This window comes from Petaurus breviceps, unplaced genomic scaffold (assembly GCF_028583685.1).
Source record: "Petaurus breviceps papuanus isolate PSGF00001 unplaced genomic scaffold, PetGlider_PUasm1.0 90808, whole genome shotgun sequence".
NCBI lineage: Eukaryota > Metazoa > Chordata > Mammalia > Diprotodontia > Petauridae > Petaurus > Petaurus breviceps.
The window spans coordinates 15,145,115-15,164,491 of NW_027187349.1; the positions used below are offsets into that span (position 1 = coordinate 15,145,115).

General features: G+C 38.2%; 1 pseudogene; it reads left to right on the forward strand.

Moving 5' to 3' along the window:
• Positions 1-11,331: 11,331 nt before the first annotated feature.
• Positions 11,332-11,746, forward strand: LOC138147934 (protein FAM136A pseudogene; annotated as a pseudogene).
• The last annotated feature ends 7,631 nt before the right edge of the window (positions 11,747-19,377 follow it).

The window sequence follows — 19,377 nt, forward strand, 5'->3', positions numbered from 1 at the left end:
GGAAAAAAGAGTCATAAAGCACTTTTTAAAATATGATTGCAACTACTGACAAACATCAAGGTTTGAGAGGTTATATAGGAAACAGTTATGTTTTGAGATTGTGATTTTATCCCGGCACAAATATTGGGGGATTGACTAGAAGTTTTCTAAAGGTCCTTTATGGCCCATTGAGTCTTTATTCTTACATTAAGATGAACTCCTATCAAAGGAAATACAGCAGCACTGTATTTTGAAAGAAAAGAATGAAAGCATTTGATTGGGGTTCAAATTCTTATAGTATCAAGTGGGAAAAGGACACATGTACAAAAATATTTATAGCAGTTCTTTTTTTGGTGGCAAAGAATTGGAAATCATGGGGATGTCCATCAATTGGGGAATGACCAAACAAATTGTGGTATATAAATGTGATGGAATATTATTGTGCTATAAGAAATGAGCAGATGGACTTCACAATAACCTGAACAGATTTATAGAAACTGATACTGAGTGAGGAGAGCAGAACCAGGAGAACTTGGTACACAATTACAGATACATCGTATCTGTGATGACTGGCTTTGATGAACTGGGCTCCTCTCAGCTATACAAGGCTATAAGACAACTCCAAAAGACTCACGAAAGAACTGCAGAGTCTAAATGAAGACTGAAGCAGACTACTTGCTCTCTCTTTTTGTTTTGTTTTGTTCCTTCTTTCTCATTGTTCATGCCATTGGTTATAATTCTTCTTTACAATTTGACTAATGTTTAATGTGAAGGTATTTTTAGAACCTGTATTGGATAGCATGCCACCACAGGGGAGGAGAGGGAAAGGGGAAAATTTGGAACTCAAGGGATCGTGGAACTGAAGTTGTAAGTTAAAAGTAAATAAATAAATTTTTAAAAATTCTCATAGTATCTTTCATTTTACTGAATGAATTATATATCTTGTAGAATTCATTATTAATGTAAAGTTGGTAGTCTGCTTATTGCCCATTTTCTAGGAAGAGCTGAAATGTAATCTAGCATAAATATAGCACATATGTCCTGAAATATTGGCTATATTGACATCATTGTCTAGGTATTTTCTCCCCTATTCACTGATAAATAGTTTTGGCTTGGACCAAATTACAAGTTTACAATAAAAATAACAAGCAAGCATAAGCACCCCGATCTTTTTCTCCTACTCTCATTCTACTTTGAGTGTTTTTAAATGAATAGTTTCCTATTGTAAAACACATAATTAATATATTTGAAAATTAGGGGGGAAAAAAAAACCTGGACTTGAGGAAGTTGGTAAAAGTCTATTAGTAGTCGCAATGTGTGACTCATACTTAGAGGCATTTCAGAGGAAAAAATTACTGGCCTGGAGTATGGAGAGAACCACATTTGAGTTTTCTTATCTAGAAAATGTGTAAATAAGGCCCATAGAACCTGCATCACAGAGTTATTAAAAAAAAACAATTAAGATGAACTATATGGAGTACATCCTCAGGGTCTGCCTCCCCAACTCACACTTGAATTAAAGGGCCAGTTCACCACAGGAGAGTTGACTTTTATTCCTCAGGCTTCTACAAGAAGCCCTGAATGTTGCTAGAAATATTCCAGGACTGTTGCTCATGAGCCCCTACTGTTATCATCATTGATTATGAAACAGAATTGAGTTTTAGGAGTATTTATTAGGCAAATTACATTGCTCATTATGTTATTTACATTTTTATTAATTTCACATTTAATTGAAGTTGTAATGAAACACACTAGAAACTCACTTCATATGTAATCAAAGAAAAATAATGCCAGGAGACTGAAGAAGGTCACCATAAAATGTAGAGGTATAGGGTTAGGGGTGTTCAAAACCCCAAAATACCAACATGTTGGGTCCTGCTGAATGCATCAGACTCAAGTCTTCTCTCAGCCAAAGAAAAACAAAGTTTATTAAAGGTTTGACATAATGGGTAGATTCTTAAGGAGCCTCAGTATCTCTGATGCTTGTACTAGACAAGCAGGCCAGAATCATCTGACACAGAGTGAGTCTGCACTAGATCATTCTCTGGCCTTCTCTCTGCCTCCTCATGGAGGCAAGATGGGGTCTTATATACAGAGAGGTTGTGGGAGGAATCTAGGGGTGGTCTAGAGGAGGAGTTTGGGGAGGGTCTTCAGGAGGAGTTAATAAGGTCAGACTCCAGTGATATGAGATTAAGGTGGGAAGTAACTGGAGGCTACCTGGAGATGAGACAATGGAGGATTTGGAAGATCAAAGGTGGGAGCTACCTGGTCAAAGGACCAATAGGCTAGTAACAGAGGTTTTGGCCAAGCCACAATAAAAGGCTTATGGTCTTAGGCAAATGCCTCATCAAATGGGAAGATTCAATCAGTTCAAAGGGGTTGCCAGAGTCTGTACCTCATCAAAGACAAGCAAGGGGTTTTACAACAAAAAACTAATAATGTACCTATCAAAACTAGAACATATTAAAGAATATATAAACCAAACTCATGACATTGAATGAGGATGGATTAAACAATCCAATAAAATGGAAAAGAGCAAAAAACTGGATAAGAAAACAAAACTCCATCTGTTACTTATAAAGAACATTGTGACAAATGAAAAATCCTAAAAGTATATACCTTCCAATTTATTAATAACCAATTTTTAAATTAGGCTATCATGTAAATTATGAGCTCTGGGAACCCCCTTGAGCTTTTCTTGAATATTTGAGGCAAAGGCTCATAAGCCTTACATTGTGGCAGGGAACCATAAAAATGAAGAGGGCACCCATAAAGAGATTAGAGTTGTTCTGGAGACCCCAAAATACCAACATGCTGAGTCCTGCCAAATGAATTCAACTCAAGTCTTCTCAGCCAAAGAAAAGTAAAGTTTATTAAAAGTGTGCTTGTATTAGATACAGTAAGTCTGCACTAGGTCATTTTATGGCCCTCTCACACACATTGAGGGAAGATGGAATCTTATATACAGAAAGTTGTGGGAGGAATCTAGGGGTGGTCTAGAGGAGGAGTTTAGGTAGAGTGTTCAGAAGTCAAATGAGGTCAATGAGTGATTAAGGTTGGGAAGTTGCTGGAGGCTACCTGTAACCAACAGACAATGGTGGGCTAGGCCACTTCAAGGGTGGATTGATATTTTGATAGGCTCAAGGGTGGGAAGTAGATGGACAATGGAGGGCTAGGCTAGTAACAGGGGTCTGCCCCAGCCAGAAGGTAAGGCTTATTGCCTCATGCAAATGCCTCATCAAATGGGATGATTTAATCAGAGTTCAAGGGGGGCTTCCAGAGCCTGTACCTCATCAGTAATCCACTAATTGGTGGCCAGTGGTTTCTCTCAGTAACTAAAGACACAAATGGAAGCTAAGAATCACCTTAAAGCCTTTCTGAAATGAAACTCCCCTAACAAGTGAAACTCAACACTGATTAGTGGACATTTAATGAAGAGGTAAGCTAAAAAGTCTTTAGATTTTCCTGCTGTGAATGACTTGATGATGAGACTCAGCAGCCTCAGAAGGCATCTGGGCAGAGTAAACTATTTCTATCTTGACATCTCTGGCTAGTTTTCTCCTTGATGAGTTGGATTCCCCTAAACTCTGTTGGAGGGGATCAAGGACAGGGGGTTCCTCTCTCAGGCAAAGGCTTGCCCAGACTGGATTCTGTTCATACTCTAAACAGAAATTAGGTTTCCTATTTGAGTGGGGTCCCACCCAACCTAATAGTCTCATCACTCAACCATTCTGTTGAGAGATGGAAGGACCTTTCGGGAGTTTGGTCTCAACAGAAATAGAAAGAAAAGGGTATATCACAAATTAATTGTCATTAGTATAATTGTAAAATAGTAATTTCTCTCAATATAAAAAAGATATAAATAGCATACAGGAGTTAAGAAAAATTCTATATGCATCAAGTGAATACATGAAAGCAAGAGTTACAATCACATCAGAAAAAAACATTAAAAACATAAAAAAGGAAAAAGGAAATTATACTACATTAAAAACTATAGACAATATTTATAAAACTTATGTTAAAAATGCCTTAACATTTTAACTCATAAAAGAAAAATTAACTCATACAAGAAGACATAGACAATAATACAATAGTTATAGGAAATTCCAATGTCCCTTCCTTAGTTTTTATAAATCTCACAGAAAAATAAACAAAATAGAAGATCTGGAATGAAACAACTTGCTGGAGAAATTAGAGCTTAAAGATATATGGGGTGTTTTAAATGGGAATAGTAAAATTATTGCAATCAAAGAGAATTATCTAAAACTACTATACACAATTGTATGCTAATAAAACAATAAAAGAATAAAAAATAGTATACAACTTACAGAGGACAATACTCTGAAAACTATTCACTATGCAAAAGAAGATAAAATAAGCCAATTAAGAAAAGGAAATAAGAGTTCATTGTAAAAGAACTACAAAAGGAAAAAATACCCTTATCCTGAAGGATTCAAAAGAGAATTCTGTCAAACTTTTAAAGGAAAAATAATTATAATGCTACACAAATCATTCTCAAAAAATTAAGAAAGCATTCTGCCTTTTTTGAATTCTTTTTAATAATAATAATTCTTTATTTTGTGACACAAAGATAGTTCTAACCATTCATCATGGTCAAGCTGGATTTATATACCACAGATGGAGGAGATAAACCTGGCAAGGAGATTAAGCAAACAAAGACCAAATAGACACCAAAAATAAATAAATAAAGACAATTTCCCTGGTTGAATTTAAAGATGACTACGGCAAGGCCAAAATGCTACCAGATATCCCTTTCCTTTCCAAATTGCTCCATTGACATTTAGCACATGGAAAGCAATAGCAGCCACAGAATCCAATAGTTTTCAAAAACAGGCAGTAACTCCCAAAGCCTGTTCTCTCCTTCCATCATCATAGAGAGTAAAAGGTTTCTTCTAGATTGGGTAAAGCTGGAGTGGTGGTCAATTTAGTTTTCAAATTCTCAGAAGCTTTCACCTGGTGATCTGGGCCTTGAGTAGCAATTAATGATTGCATTCCCTCCCACACCTTGGGTTTAATTAGATACAGACTAAGATGGGGGACACTTTAGGATCTAGGAGTCAGACAAATACTGGCATGGCAGAAGTAGCTCACCCAGGAATTTCCTGATCCCAACTATTGACTCAACTATCTCCCACACTTCTGAGGGAACATGGGGAGATCTGGGAGGCTTAACTAGAGAAAAGTGGCTTCCCAATTTCACCAAAAGGTCCAGTCCCCAAAAGGGGACAGGATAAGAGGAGAGCATAAAGAAGGAGTGTTAAAACAACAGATCCTCAGTAGGCAGGGGACTGGGGTATGTCTGGAAACATCCTTTAAGTTTCTGCTTCCATGCCCCTGACCTGACTGGTAAAGGGGAGGGTAGAACCAATTGGTTAAAACAGAGAACTTAGCCATAACAAAATGGGCAACCTTACATTTAGCCTTGCTATATGCCCAGAGTTCAGCAAGGGAAGTGGAGAAGGTGAGAGCACTGCCAAGCCCCAGGCTTCCCTGTCATTCTGAGTCTTGAGAATACTGGAGGACAGGGTACTTGGAGGTGGCTCTACCACTTTTCCAACCTTGGGGACAATCCTTCCTCCAATGTCCCTCCTGGTCAGGTGGGCACAGTTCTAGAGGGCTTGATTCCTGGGGCTCCCTCTGGGGGGGGGGGTGCCCTGGAGGAGCACTCCTTGGACCAGTGACACTTCTTGTGTCATTGAAAGAAGGTTTCCCCACTGCCCAAGTGACTGGGCTTCCTCCAACAGGGTCCCCTGGAAGGAATTTTCCTGGCCATGGCAGCAGCCAAGAATCGAGCATTTTCTCTGACTCTGGTTTGTTCCCTGGGTTCTTTCTCCTCTACTGCAACCAGGTCTCTGTTATTAAAGACTCCAAAGGCCATCTCCAGTTATTGGGCCTGAGGTGTTTGGGGTCTCATTGCCAATTTCTGCAGTTTCCTCCTAATATCTGGGGCAGACTGACTAATAAAATACGTGTTTAAGGATTGCTGCCCCTTCTATTGAGTCAGGATCTAAATTTGTATAACTTTTAATCACTTCTACAAGTCTATCTAGGAAAAGGGCAGGGTTTTCTTGATTTGTCTGAGAAATTTCCCTAACTTTCTGATAGTTTACATGCTTTTGAAATGCAGTTCTTAGGCCTTCTAACAGGCAAAGTATCATGTGGTCTCTCTTTTTTCTCTGTCCTCCTGTATATAGTAACCATCCTGGGTCACTAGTGGGGACAGCAGTTGTTATTGGGGGGTATTTTCAGGGGTCATTGCTAGCTAAACAGTCCCCAAATTTTTTAGCTTGTTCTTAGATTCTCCTCTTCTTCTCAGTGGAAGAACAGGTAGAGAAGAGGATATGCAAATCACCCCCCAAGAAAGCTCAAATTGCAGGGATAAGTCCAGAAAGCCTTCAGTAAACTTTGTTGGGTTTTCGGAGAATTTACCCAAATTTTCTATAATTTGATTGAGATTTGAAATGGAGAATGGGGCAAGCACTCTAGTTGTCCCACCCGAGACAACCACTTCCCTTAAGGGAAAAAGTCCTGAATGTTCTATGGGGACAGGGGCTTGGGAAGGGAGTTTGGAAGTCCCACTTCCTGTGAGAAAGTAACTGGGGGGGTGCTGGCTAACCTGGATCAGACAGCAAAACTGGGGGATCCAGCTGGCAAGGGGGAAAGTCAGCTGGCACATGTGAGGAGAGGAAGGGGTCAGAAGAGGGGATACCTCTATGACTGCCATGGGGGTAGGACCTGAGGGCTGAGTGGGTGTGGCCTCAGGGGGAAGGGCCACAGAGGGAGGTACTTCAGCCTGACCAGTGGCTGGGGACCTGAGCAGGGATTCCTGAGGGTGGAGGGGCCATGCTGGGAGATGAAGAGTAGGAGATATGGATATTGTAGGAGGCATGAAATGAGGGGTGTTGGGCTAGAGGAAAAGGGAAAGGAAACCAAGAGGAAAAGGTTTGGGGTGCAGCAGAAGGGGCTGGGGGAGCTACCTCAGTGACCTGAGCAGGAGTTGCTGAGGGGGGAGGGGCTGGGGCTGAAGCCATAGGAAAGGGATCATTTAATTGGTCCCCCATTTTCCCTCTGTGGAGGGGCTCTAGCTTCAAGCATCTCAGTCTTTCCTGAGAACCTTGTGTTCAACAAAAGCCATTAAGTAGGTAACTTTGCTCCATCTTCCTTCTCTGCCACAGTATGATTCTAACTGCAAGAGAGTATTATCTTTTAAAGTCCCAAAAATAGGCCACAATTCATCATCTTCTAGGCTATAACTAGGCCAAACTGTGTTGCAAAAAATAAAACTATGTTTTCCTTTTTAAGACCTCCAGAGAAACTAAATTGTTTTTCCAATGTTGTAAAAGACAACCCAAAGGCGAACTTTTGGGAGCTATAAGCATAGGGCCTGTAAGTCCCTTCCTCCGTAAGGGAAAGTTTGAGAGTAAGCCTCAAAAAACAACAAAAAACAAACAAAAAAAACTTCTCTCAGACAAAGAAAAGTAAAGTTTATTAAAAGTTCACTTGTATTAGACACAGAGTAAGTCTGTGCTAGGTCATTCTATGGTGTTGTCACTATTCTATGGCACTCCCACTAAAATGAAGACAAGATGGGATCTTATATACAGAAGGTTGTGGGAGGAATCTAGGGGTGGTCTAGAGGAGGAGTTTGGGGAGGTTCTTCAGGAGGAGTTAATGAGGTCAATGAGTGATTAAGGGTAGGAAGTTGCTGGAGGCCACCTGGAGACTACAGACCATGGTGGGCTAGGCCACATCAAGGGTGGATTGCTATTTTGATAGGCTCAAGGGTTGGAAGTCTAGTAACAGAGATAGGCTTAAGGGTGGGAAGTCTAGTAGCAGAGGTTTGGGCTCAGCCACAATGTAAGGCTTATTGCCTCATGCAAATGCCTCACCAAATGAGATGTTTTAATCAGAGTTCAAAGGGGGGTTCCCAGAGCCTGTACTTCAAGGACTCAAGGAGAGCTCAAGGGTGCTCCCTAGCCCATACCTCACCACCTAGAGGAATTCAGTGCTAGTGACTTGACCATGTCCGTATAACAAACCTGACAATATTACTAAAGTTAACTTATACTGTTAATGTTATTTCAATAAAATTAACAAAGGGATAATGTATAGAAATCAATAAAATAATCCTATTAATTAAATATTAATAATAATAAATAATAATATTAATTAAGAAAATAAAAGATCTATAATGTCAAGGAAAATTATGAAAAGTAGTATTATGTTACTAATTTAAAAATTGAATGGTAAAGCAATGAAACAGACTAGACACAAGGTAATATCCGACACAATGAAACTCAATAACTCAATGTTTAATAAAGCAAAAAACATGAATAACTTAGGCGATAAATTTTTTTTTTAAACTGCTGGAAAATTGGAAAGCAGTCTGGCAGAATTTAGCCTTAGAGCAACATCTTATACCATATTCCACAATACATTTGAAATCAATATATGACCTTATATTTTTAAGAACATAATATAGAATGCACAGAAAAGAAGCAAATCATATACCTCTCAAATTCATGGGTAGGAGAAATATTGTCAAACAAACAAGAGAAGCAATTACAGGAGATAAAGTACACAACTATGACTACATGAAACTGAAAAGCTTTGCACAAAATTAATGCACCTCATATAGCAAGAAAAGCAGAAAAAAGGTGAAAAATATACTATAATAAAGGTATATAATATATATATAATGTTATAATAGATACATATATATACAAACTACATAAATATATGAACTAGATAGATGACAGATGGGTAGATAGATATGTACATAGGATCAGAAGCCATTCCCCAATATTTAAATATTTAAAGAATTTGCAAACCATTAACAAAATTATGAAAAAGTGTTCCAAATCACTAGCAATAAGAGAAATACAAATCAAAACAGCCTTGAAGTTTTATCTCATAAGATGAAAATTGTCAAAGATGACCAAAGATTAGAATAATCAATGTTGGCAGGATCGTGAAAAAAATACGTCCATTAGTAGTACATTGTGGGGAGGGTTCCAAATCAGTACAACCTTTGGGGAAAGCAATTGGTAATTTGATAAACAAAGTAACCTAGACATCCACATGCTTTGTCCCAGTTATTTCTTGGGGTTTAAACCCCAAGGAAGCCATTGATAAGAAGAAAGTACCTATATACACTAAGATGTTCATAGTACAATTTTCGTGAGAGAAAAATGATTAGGGAAAATTAGATATTCATTAATTGGTGAATGGCTAAACAAATTTTGGTTTATGAATAAAGTTGAATATTATTGTACCATAGGAAATAAAAATGTGATGATTACAGGGAAGTGTTAAACAATCTATATGAACTGATTCTCAGCAAAGTAACCAAAGAAAACATTATATATAATCACGCATATCACATAACATCATATAGAGTCAAGAAAACAGATACATACATATATGTGTATATGTGCATAATATATACATATTTAATACATTATATACATATATATAAACTATAGCAATGTAAATTTTTAAAGGACCACATAAAATAATCAAAATAAATGTGGCAAAATTATAAAGATTGGACATAGCTCAAAAGAAGAGATATGAGAAGATATTTCTACCCTACTCTTTTATACATGTAGAAAGTCCACAAATGCTATGCATTGCACATTGAAGGGTCTTATGTGAACATCTGAACATCAAAATATTTAGCCTACATTCTTAAATGGCTTGCTGCTAGTATAGTGCTAGCACTCAAACTGAAAGAGAACTTGCTTATTTTTCTAGAACTCCTTTCTCTTTCCAATCCCCATTCTAAGAAGGAAGTTGAAGCTACAGTAAGAAATTAAGAAACAATTAGGAACTGCATGAGTTAATATCATGCAAGCTTGCACATAGCTCTGGCTCAGTTTCAATCTCATTTCTGTAGAAATTAAAATGGGGAAGTGTGAGAATCTTAAAGATAGTGTTCCTGCCAAAATATTTATCTTATAAAATATTATTTTCAACTTAGCCAAAAGCAGCAGGCAATTCCTGTCTCCTGAGACAGTTTGCTATATGGAGTTGTTTTTTTTTCTTTTCCATAATGTTTGTGGAGTATACATTAATTTCAGAAATTCCTATTATCTCAAAAACATGGGTGGTCATTGTAGTTTGAGAATTCAGACTGCTTTCATTTATCATCCTCACATCTCCTCCCCACAGGAACATTGGACTCCACCCCTGGAAATGCTTTTGATTCTGACATGTGAGCCGTATCCTTGTCTTATCTAGCACCAGTTATGTACCTTACATCTAGGCCACCAGCTCCAAATCATCCCACCATGTAGTCACCACATTTCTGTTTTATGGCTTCTCTTTTTTACTTCTTTTCCTCTCACCAAAATTTAAAAGCTTTACAGAAGTGAAGGAAGAGAAAGGAGAGAAAAAAGACAGAGGAAAGAGAGAGAGAGAGAGGAAGGAGGAAGAGGAAAGAAGAAAGGGAGGGAGGCAGGGAGGAAGGAAGCAAGGGATGGAGGGAGGAAGGGAGGGAGGGAGGAAGGGAGGGAGGGAGGAAGGGAGGGAGGAAGGAACAATCTTGTATTTTTGTAAGTATATAATCATAAAATCTTAGATATGAAAGGTTTCTTGCAGGCTAGCTAGTCCAGTACCCTTTTCAATGCAATATTTCTTTCCCCACTCCTACATTCAGATTCTACTTGGACACTCCCATTGATAGAGTTCTCATTGTTTTGAGGATGATGAGTTTATTGTTTGAATAGTTTGCTTTTTTTTGGAGGGCAATTGGGGTTAATTTACTTGCCCAAAGTGACATGGCTAGTAATTGTGTGAATTGTCTGAGTCCGGATTTGAACTCAGGTCCTCCTGACTCCAGGGCTGGTGCTCTATTCACTGTGCCACCTAGCCTCCCCTGTTTGAATAGTTTGAAAGTTCTAATATAAGAAAGTCCTTCCTGGAACTGAGTTGAAATCTTCTCCCTTATAATTGCCACTCATGAATTCTGAATGTAAAGCTAAACGAAATAGCTAATTACTCTTCCTTATGACAGCTCTTTAAGAATTTGAAGAGAGTTACCAACCACCAACCCCCTCAGCTTGGAAGGTATCCAGTATGCTACTGGGGAACAACTACAAGTAGCTCCGGTACTAAAGAAGTGGCTGGGCCAAAGATGAAAGGAAATTCAGCTGCAGATGCATCTGGTGACAAAAGGAAAGTCTGATGCTGTAAAAACTGATATTACATAAGAACTTGAAATGTAAGATCCATGAACCGAAGTAAGCTGGATTTAGTCAATTAGGAGGTGGGGAGCAGGGCTGGATGCAGCAGGGCTGGACATGGGGCAGGGGAGTAGGGGTGTACAGCATGACAGCGTTGCAGTAGCTGCAGGTGCAGGAGGTGGTGGACACCATGGTAAAAGGGCTGGAGCGGGAGTATATCTGCAAGATGCAGGGTAGCATGTTCCAGTGCAGTGCCAGCTGCTGTGAAGATACCCAGGCCTCCATGCAACCAGTTCACCAGTGCATTGAAAGCTACTATGTTCCCTTGGCCCAGGCACAGGCCCTGGTGACCAGTGAACTGGAGAAATTCCAGGACCACCTGGCTCGATGCACTATGCACTCCAATGACAAAGCCAAAGACTTAAAGGATGCTGGGAATAAGAGGCAGCAGGTGAAAAGACAACAAGTCCTGTGTGACCAAATGTGTTGCTGACCACATGCACTTCAACCCTATCGTGACTAAGAAGATAAAGAATTCCCTGGCATCTATTGCAAAATAGAGTCGTTGTCAGTAGTCATCTGGGGTGGGAGAATAGGTCTACTTGTAAAAATATATGGAAATTTTTACCTTTCAGTGAAGATTTAAGAATGAAGAAATTGAGACTGGTAGCAAGTTTAAGAATACCTTTATGGGAATTTCACATCTGCGTCTGGACTCCGTTGGTTCCATTATATGCTTTAACCCATAGGTGTAGAAATGGAAAAACTGGTGCTCAGATCTAGATTGGAGGTAACATGGAGGCACCCAGGCACATCCCTTCAGTGAAAATGATACCAATTCTCTGTTGGAGCCCTTAATGGCTTTCAGCTGGTTCAAAGGTATTCCATTCCCAGAAGCTGGAATAACCCTTTGGGTTTATAAATATTAGCAGTTCTCCCCAACATATCTCCTATCTGGGTATGAATCCCTGAGGTAGCTATCCACTTTTGTTTGGTGCCAACTTCACATCCACTTGATTGAACCATTTCCCGTAGACCAGAAAGTAGCAATCATGAATTCACTACTGATTCGAAAAGAGAAAACAGTTGTGCTTTTCTCTCCAGTACAAGAAGCTGGCATTCAGATAAGAGTCTGGGGAAAGACAGTTATTTGGATTAGAGCACTGAGCAGCTCCCAGGTGATTTTTCCTTGAAGACAGTGCTCATGCCAACTTTCAGCTGGGACACCCAAGCAAGATCATAAACGGGAAATCTTTTACCAGGCATGTGAAGCTCAGGTTTCTTCACACTGGCTTTTCTAGGACCACTGCTCAGGTTACTTTTTCTTGCCCTTCTGGAAGGTACTACTAGGGGCAGCACTTCAGTTAAAGTGGGTTTTTTTGAGATTAACATGAAACGGTTTTGAGTGAAGGCCAAAGAAAGCCTCTCTTTGCTTGCAAAACAATCTTAATCCTCTTGCTTAAAGGAATGGTAGATGACTGGGGGGAAAGTTAGTTTTTCCCAAAGCAAAAAAGATGTGATACCTGAGCCTGGCCTGACTCATTTGCTCTCTTCAACAGAAATAACTTATTGAGAGGACCCTCTTAGAACAGAGAAGGGTAGGAAGATAACAAACTTCTAAGCAGGTTGCAAAGGAGAACTTTTTTCTGCCACAGAGTACAGGAGGCAACTAGAACCAATTATTCAGTTACGGCTGTTGGTTAAAACATTGAGCAACATGTTAGTACCAGGCATTTGTGCTAGAAAAGATCTTGTTCTCTTTATACCAACTTCTTATATAATAAAATTAATACAGCCTTCCTGTTCAGTGTTTCAAAGCTATGTCATCTTCTCCTAGTGGTTTGATGAAAAAATAAATAGTTTGATTTTTTTTACTTCAAAAAAAAAAAAAAACCAGGAGGTAGAAGATTAACCATTGACATCTTGATTGTCAGTGAACTTAAATGGATGAGAATGAGTGATATTAATTCAGGTGATCACTGCATATAATACTGTGGGCTAGAATCACTTAGAAGAAATGGAGTAACCAACGTAGTCAAAGTGAGGGTAAGAAAGGCAGTATTGGGGTATAATCTCAAAAATGGCAGAATGATATATGTTTGAATCCAGTGCAAACCATTTAACATCACAATAACATGAGGCTATGCTCCAATCACTGATGCCAAAGAGTTCTAAGTTCTATGAAGACCCACAACATCTAGAAATAGCAGCTCCAAAAGATGTCACATTCATCATAGGAGATTGTAATACTAAAGTAGGAAATCAAAAGACAATGAAAATAACAGACATGTTCATACTTGGAGTATAAAATGAAGCAAGTTCTTATTATGCCAACAAATTTGGGAAACACAGCAGTGGTCACTGGATTGTTTCAGCTTACATCCCAGTTCTAAAGAAGGGCAATGCCAAGGAATTCTCAAATGACTGAACATTTGTGGTCATTTCACATGCCAGCAAGGTTATGCTTAAGATTCTGCAAGCTAGCCTTCAGCAATAGGTGAACCTAGAATTACCAGGAGAACAGGCTGGTTTTTGAAGAGGCAGAGGAACTAGAGACCAAATTGACAACATTCACTGAATTAAGGAGAAAGCAAGAAAGTTCAAGAAGCATCTACTTCTACTTTATTGACTACATTAAAGTCTTTTATGTCTGGATCACAACAAAATATGCCAAGTCCTCAAAGAAATGGGAGTATCAGATCATCTTACTTGTCTCCTGAGGAACCTGTATGTGAGCCAGGAAGCAACAATTAGAACCAAACAGGAAAAATCTGGTTGGTTTAAGATTGAAAAGGAGTACAATAAGGTTGTATATTGTCACCTTAATTATTAACTTACATGCAGAGTATATAATGTAAAATGCCAAGTTGGATGAATCAAAAGCTAGAATTAAAGTTGCTGAGAGAAACTCAGACATGCAGATGATACCACTCTAATGGTGGAAAGAGAAGAAATAAGAAGGTGAAAAGGAGAGGTGAAAGGAGAAGGTATAAAAGCTGCTTTGATGCTTAACATCAAAAAACCCTAATGTCTTGGCAACTGACCCCATAACTTTCTGGCAAATAGAGGGAGAAAAAATGAAAACAGGGTCAGATTTTACATTTTGGAGCTGAAAGATCACTACAAATGGTCACTGCAGCCATAAAATTGAGATACTTCTTGCTTGAAAGGAAAACTATGGTAAATCCTGACAAGATACTAAACAGTAGAGACATCACCTTGGTAACAAAGGTCCATATAGCAAACCTATGTTTTTTCCAGTAGCAATGTATGATTGTGAGAGTTGAAATAGAGAGAGGAAAGCTGAATGCAACAGCATCAACTTTTTCAAATTGTGGTACTAGAGAAGACTTTTGAGAATCTCCTGGACAATAAGGGTATCAGATCAGTCAATACTTAAAGAAATTCAGGCTATTCCCTGCAGGTCAAATTGTAAAGCAGAAGGGTAATACTTTGGTCACATAATGAGAAGACAGGAGTCATCAGAAAAGACTCTGATGTTGGGAAAGATTGAAAGAAAAAGGGAACAACAGAGAATAGAACCAATGGCATCATGGAAACAACAAACATAAACTTATACAGACTTCACAAGATCATTTACAATAGAAGGGCTGATGTGCTATTGGGTATGGGGTCACAAAGAGTTGAATGTGACTGAATGACTGAACAACAATGACCAACCACTTCTTTCCTATTGGCTTTTCTTGGCCAAATATCCCCAGTTCTCTGTTGCTCTTCATAAGGCATTATTTTCAAACCTTCTACCATGTGGTTACCCTCTGCTGGATAGATTTTATTTTGTCAAATTCTCTTTTCAAATAGGAAACCAGAGATGAACACAATAATCTAGATGCCATTTGATTAGTAGGAAAAAGCATCGAAGCTATTACTTCCCTCATTCTCAATGTTATAAAATAAGTTTAGAGTACTTAATACAGTGCCTAGCACATCGTGAGCACTATATAAATGGTAGTAATTATTCTTATTCTTACTGCCATTATATTTCTAATAATGCAGCTGAAATTTGCATTAACTATTTCAGAGCCAGATCAGAGTTTTGGTTCATTGTGAGTTTGTGAAATGGCACTGTAAGGTCTTTATGTCATTAATTATATTATTCTAAATGTAGGACTTTGTAATATTCTTTAGAAAAATTTCTTATTTTTATCTGGAATGATGTATTCACTTTCAAAGATCATTTTAATACTGATTCTGGTCATCTTTATGTATTGTGTTTAATTAAATCTGTCTTCTATGTTTTCATCTAAGTCAACAATAAAATGGAGTGGAATGAAACACCCTCCAATCTGCCATTGATTCATTTATCAACATATTTTGTGTAGAGTTATTCAACTCTACCAGTCTAGCAATATATACTCTAATCTAGGAATTTTTTATCTTCTTTTATTTTAATCATGTCATAAGAAGCATTGATGATATCAAAATATATTATGTCTGTGGCATTCCCTTAAATCTACCAGTTTACTACCAATAATTCCACCAAAAAAAATTCAATTGATTTGGCATGATTTGTTTCAAATGACTGCTATTGACATCCAGGAATCATCTCTTCCTTTCTATATACTCATCAGTTTTTATATTTACTAATCATCATAGAATTTCATCATGTATTCATTTCAAGATTTTTCAGACTGTTGTTTATATAATCTGTCTTTTCCCACTTCATGAATGGAAAATTAAGGCTTTATTAAGCAGTTACTATGTGCAGTATAAGGGTATGGTCCCTTGAACAAAGACACCCTCTTCTCTCAATTTAAGAAGGGCACTGACATATTCGATTCCTCTGGATGATGAAGTGATTAGAAATTCTGTTTTATAAGGAATGGCTAGAAGAAATGGAGGAAAAAAAGACTTGGTGCACATGGTAAGAGAGAATTTATTCACCTAGGAGTTCCCTTTGCCAATGAAATCACAAATTCAGCCCCTATCACTATTTTATATTTAATTGTTTTTGCATGTTAATCTCTTTCCTCACACAATTTATCTTTTTTATTCCCAGAACCTAGCATCAATTCTCACAATAATAGACACTTAATAAATAATAAGTTAGCATTTATTTCATGCTTTAAAGTTTGCAACTCTGTTTACATTTGCTATCTCATTTACCTTCACTCTGATATTTTTTAATTAAGTGGAATTGTCAAAACTCTGTGATTTGTGAAATTAATAATACTGATGATGATGACTCATATTCAAAAAGCATTTTAAAGGTTGCAAAAATCTCACAATAACCCTGTTAGGTTGTCCAGGCTAACATATGGTTTGAGTCATGATATACATCTCTGTTCAAAAACCAAGACCATTTTAAAACTAAAGCCATCAAAAGTCTTTACTGATAAATACCGCTTCTATGGCATATCTGTAGTGTACGTGGTCGAACAACCCTAGAGAAAGGCACATCAGAAGAAAGCATCCTGCAACTCAAGAGGTGATAGTTTTAGAAATTTAAGTGGACTAAAAAAGAGGTTGGAGAGATATATAACTGGCTGCTAAGAGAGACTGGAGAATATCTAGTCGTTCATTCTGATGTCAGCAAGGTTATTGGTGCTTTCCCACAACCCATTCCTTGAAGTGATTGTTGGAAATATGAATATACATACAAATGTGTGTGTGTGTGTGTATATGTATATATATAAAACAAATGTGTATATCTATATACATTTATAGTATATGTGCATGTATGTGTGTGCTGTGTGTATATATACATATATTCAGCTGAGATCGATATAGATATGGATGATATTGAGAAAGATAGAAGTAGATACAGATGTAGATGTAGGTATATATAAATTATCTAGAGATAGATTAGAGATAGATACCTATATCTATTGATATATGACAAAAAATCTACTTCTATTAAAATTACCCAAGTTTTTAAAAATTGTTTTCCTTAAATTTCTAAGGTTAAGGGACCTGACTTGACCCCAAAAGTTAGGAGTCATAGATAGATTAGCTATCCTGGAGCAGTTTCCCTACTGTCTCATGCCAGTAGCCAGATAAGATTGTCTCCTTAAAGAACCAGGCCTAACAACTCAGAAAACAAAAAATAGTTTTAATGTTAGTCTTAAGTTTAGCCTCAGATGCTTTGAGTTTCACAAAAAGCAAAGGGCAAGTGTTAGATACTTCATAGCCTACATAAAAAGAATTAATACTTCCCTTGAACATAAGGAAGGATAAGATTGATCAGTTATATACTATCTGGACCTGCAAACCAGCTGTTGATACTTATACTTGTGGCATCAGCAGAGGACCCAAAGGCAGAGACACCACAGGCCTGGTGGAATGTGTCCTTCATTTGAAAGTGCTCCAGGAAGATCCTACATAGCCACATTTTTCTATTTGAGCATGAGACCAAGAACCAATTTGCTGAATGCTGAAATTTCATTTCATTAGATTTTTTTTCAGATCTCTAAATTTTGTATATGAGTTCTCTTTCATTTTTTGATGTGTTCACTGGGTTACCACTAAATCATCCACTTAGAAAGCATTTTCTATTAAATCAATACCCAGAAGGCTCAGTGAGAAGCAGGCACTGTACACTGCTGAACCTTGCCTTCCAAACTTCCTTCTAATATAGGGAACTATACATTCCCTCTAGAGGTGTGCTGATAAATATTTTTTAAAAAAGTGCTCCAGAATATATACACACATTTTCAAGTAACCTGCATTCTTAGCATTTTCTCTGTCACTTTCTTAAGCCTGGACAGTTAACAAAACAATAAATCAAACCATGATTTGAAGCTTTTGCTCATTTGTAAGGTGTACATATATTCACTGAAAATTTATCCTCTCCCTTGCTAATACAATAAGGCTCTATCACCCTTTGGTTCCCTCCCACAGAGAAGATCAGCATTTGTAAAGGAAGGTGAAAGCACCTTACCATCTACCTGGCCATGATGCCCTCCAGAACCTTAAGTGTTGACATCTGATCTGCCAAGGAACCCTAGGGACCCCTGGACCTTGTCATCCACCCTACAGCTAAACCCTCAGGACAATCAGGTGCTTCTATCTGCCTTGTAACTAAACCCTTTACAATATTTTGTCTTTCCAGCTTAGAATTTGAACAAGGTAAATATCACTTTTCTATTTGTATCCCTACTGTACTTGGCACATTGTAAGCACTTTATAAAGAATTTTTAATTCACATATACATAAATGATGGAGAACAATAAGCCCCTCAAAGCCCAATTCATGTCTATTTGGTAAGAATTAAAATAGTGCTAATAAACACCAATTGAGATAGATCATTCCTGCTCATACCTCATAGGATTTTCAGAAATAGAAGGGATGTTAGGGGTTATAGAATCTCTTAATTTTGCATATGAGTAAGCCAAGAATTGAACACAGATATTTTACCTTCTCTCCTCTACAGTGGCAAAGAGGAGCACAAGGAGAGTGAGAGTGGAGAAAGTGAAAAAGGATACACACACCCTGCATATTAGTAAGGATACTTTCAAGGTAGGAGGAGATCCCAAAAAGGCATTCTTCATGTACCCTCTACAAAGTTACACACTGTTGAATATGAATGTAATTTAAAGGAAGATGAAGACAAAGACGAAGACGAAAGACACAGCAGTAGCCATGGTACAGTTCTCAACACCAGGGTGGTGTAAGGGTTATGGGATTTAAAGATCTTCCATACTCCATTGGATTTGATGATGTAGCAGGAAGGGGCGGAGCAAGAGGAAGCGGAAGCCAAGCTAGAGTTCCTGCGGTGGCTAGCAGTGGCAATGACAGCGGCAGTAGCAGCAGAGGCAGCAGCAGCGGAAGCGAGAACCCCTTTTTGAGTCAGCCAGAATTTCTGCTAAGGACTCCTGCTGAGGACTGCCAGGGGCTGGAGCTGCTGGGAGCACGCTTCCTGGATGCTGGGTGGTTGCTGTGAGTGGGGAGAGGAGGACCTTTGCCTGAGGTAGCCTGTTCTGTTTTAAAGGCTTGAGAATGTGGGTGCTTTCTACTTTATCTACCTGTGCCAATGTCATAAGTACTCTGATGGCTTTCACTTTCTGGTTTTGGGACTCAGTCTTTTGGTATTTTAATAAATTTTCTAGCTTATTCCCCCATATGGCAAGCCTGATGTATTTTGTGATGGATAATTATATCAGCATATCTGTAATTTCCATAGGCATTGTGAATATGGCATTGCTGATACAGGTGGCCAGAGCTCTGGGCC